Here is a 3,175-nt window from a genome sequence, read left to right as displayed (position 1 = left end):
ATGTATATTTATGTAACATTTGTCTGCACTATAAGCATACATACATAAACATACATATGTGTATGGGCTAGACATACTGTATACGTCAAGATATGAAATTGTTTCAATTTCTAATAGGTTTTATATTTGATTTTTACATGTATGTTTATATTTTATATATTTGCCAACAAGCTGGGCAGTTCCTTTTGTGTGATAAATGATCAGATGTGTGGAGTCCTGAGTCATAAATAGTATCACGTGTTTTTGAGGTAAATGATATAGTTTGCAGAGATTCAGGCATTTTGTGGCAAAAAACTGTCCACAACAGTCAAGAGTGAGTCATGGTGGGTTTTAGTTTGCACCTTTACCAGAGTGAATCTTAAGGGGATCTGACTCATGGCCTTTGTCGCAGCAACAAAGAAAAAGGGTAAAACGACTCCTGATACTCTGCACCTTTTAGACTCCAGTCAGAGCTTCACCTGGAAGTCAAATATGAATTTGTTTACAGGAATCTGAGCGACTCCTGGGGGAAATAACTTTCCCTACCTTGAACTCACCACTTATTACACACCTGACAGCCATAACAAAGAGCTGCATCTTGATAAAATTCAGCCGGGCATGACTGAACCACACAAATTACACATGAATTACAATCCACTGGTTGCACTTAACCAGAGAATTACACAATGTCAATAAACCAGTCCCAGGACTAGAGCCAAAACGATTTGTCAATTGGCAGGAAATGAATCAGTTTAATGTGCTTATACAATAAATTCTGTATGTTTGGCTTTTAGATTGCTGCTCAGATAGAGTAATCTGAAGACGTCCCCTTCGGCTCTGGAAACGTAATCAATATTTTATGTTATTTTATATATATAAACGCGGTATTAAACCAAAGACAAAAAAGGATGCAAGTTTAAAAAAAAAAACTATTAGAATGCACTTTGATTTGCTTTTGTACTTTTAGTGAACAAAGGTTGGATTATCAACTAGGCAAAGTGACCAACTGACCCTCAGGGGTCCGACCAGCCCCAAGTTCATTTGTCCATTTCTGTCTTCATCTGTCACACCACTGAAGTAGAATATCAGCTATAACAGGTCCTCCAGCCTGCAGCAGGACTCTGTCAGAAAATGTTTTAGTTAATGTTGAGTTCATTTATTGTAAAGTTGTCTTTTATCAAATTCCTTTCATTTTTTCTGCATGTTAATTAATTACCATTCAGAAAAGCCCAGGTAGTTTTATTCTTTTTCATCCTTGGAGCTGAAAATGGTGGCACACGTCGCCATTATTCCCTGAAGCTCAAGTTGGCATATTCAAAAAGCTTCGTTTTATCTGACCAATCAAAAAATGTTGAATTTTACTATCACAGAAAAATATGTCAACTCTCTTCAAGCAGCTTCATGTTCACTGTTGAGATGTGAGATTGACAATCTTCTCATCTGCCTCTGGGCAAGAAAGAAAATAAGAATACTTCCCAGAATGTAAAAATACCACTTGACGTGAATACACATCATTTGAATATTGTATTAAAATTGTACAGACTTTTGTTTCTAAAATCCTACTTACAGCCAATCCTGCGTTCCGCTGCACATCACCAGCCACACAAAGCCAAACACAGACGCTTGGTTTTGTCTACGAATGGAAATGTGTTTTGTGCAGACCAGCAAAGCAGAAAACTCACCTCTTTCAACAAACGGTTTTAAAATAAATCAAAATGAATCACCAACATTAGTGAAGATAAGAGTAAAAGACGACACTGTTCTCTTCACTAATGCACTGGTAAGTAGATGAGTCATCTGAACTCACATGAGCTCACAGAGGAAAAGCTCGGATACTGTTTAGTCTTTGTTTTGGTTTCCAGGACTAATCTGAATATGGTTGAGCTGCAGCGCCTGCAGTGACTCATCTGGGGCTTTTACCTTTGGAAAGGTGTGTGCTGTTTCACTCTGTGCTACTTAAGGCTACAAATATTGTGCTGCTTCAAGTCAAACAAATGTATTCTCTCACAGACACAGAGAGTGTCCTGAAGATATCAAACGACATTTATCACCTGTTTCACAGACGTGTGCAGGCAGGCAGGCCGAGCTTAGCGGCGGTGATCAGTTCAGGTCCTCTGGCTGTGTGGGAAGCTGTGTTTTTCCTTTCAGGCCTCTTGGCAGGAATCCGTGATAAGACGGTCAAGGTCAAGGTGTGAACTACAGCCGCAGCAATGCACACATATTATTTCATTGAAACACAACAATCAATGTGGTAAATACAGTAAATCATTATCATTACTATCATTAGATTATTATTACTCATGCATTAATGTAAATTGTGACTAATTTTTTACTACAATTGATGATTGCAACACGGATCAGGGATGGTTGTAACATATTAGAAATTTCACTAATTTATTTAGACTGTGAGTGGAAATGATTTTCAAAATAACTTTTTCTTCTACATTTAAATGAGGAAAATATAACTCATGAAAAAAATTACTTTCATTCCTCCAGAACAGGTTAGGCTGTCATCACTCTTGCATGTTTCTGATGGAGACATAAGACTTGTTGACACACATCCATTCCCAGCAACAGCAAAAAACCAAATAGTGAAGATCAGTCATCAGTTAGGGGTTTTTATGAAAATAATAGAAGTTGCAGTGAGATCCTCCCTCAGTCCTGAAATCAGAGTTTATCCATAAAGATTAGTCCAAAAAGAGCACAGGCTTACATAAATCGCATAATAGGTGTTTTGGTGAAAATAAATACTCACTTTAACTGTTTTCCTTTTGTGTGTGTGTGTGTGTGTGTGTGTGTGTGTGTGTGTGTGTGTGTGTGTGTGTGTGTGTGTTTGAGTGGTAATTAGTAGTTAATGTGCAGCTCAGAGTTGGTCCCCTCTGTCCTGCTGCTGTCGTCCTGCCTCCCCCTGAGAGTCAGTCCTCCAGCTGCTGCTCGCTCTGGGTGAAAGGACCTGATCTTAAAATGAAAGGATGGGAAGCAAGAAGAAGGGGCTGTAAATAAAGGGGGGCTGAGGATCTGAAGCCATGTGTGTGTGAGTGTGTGTGTGTGTGTGTGTCCTGTTGTTCACCTTTGAGAGGAGGAGTGAGGCAGTATGAGTGTTGATAGGAGTTGGGTAAGGGCTTTGTGTTGGCTGCCATATGCTCCTCTGAGGGTCAACAAAAAGACAAATACAGCCACACACACACACACACAC

This window comes from Seriola lalandi, unplaced genomic scaffold (genome assembly GCF_002814215.2).
Source record: "Seriola lalandi dorsalis isolate HSWRI2012SDOR001 ecotype SW California unplaced genomic scaffold, Sedor1 jcf7180002054748, whole genome shotgun sequence".
In the NCBI taxonomy this organism is placed as follows: domain Eukaryota; kingdom Metazoa; phylum Chordata; class Actinopteri; order Carangiformes; family Carangidae; genus Seriola; species Seriola lalandi.
Note: the sequence above shows the minus strand (reverse complement) of the source record.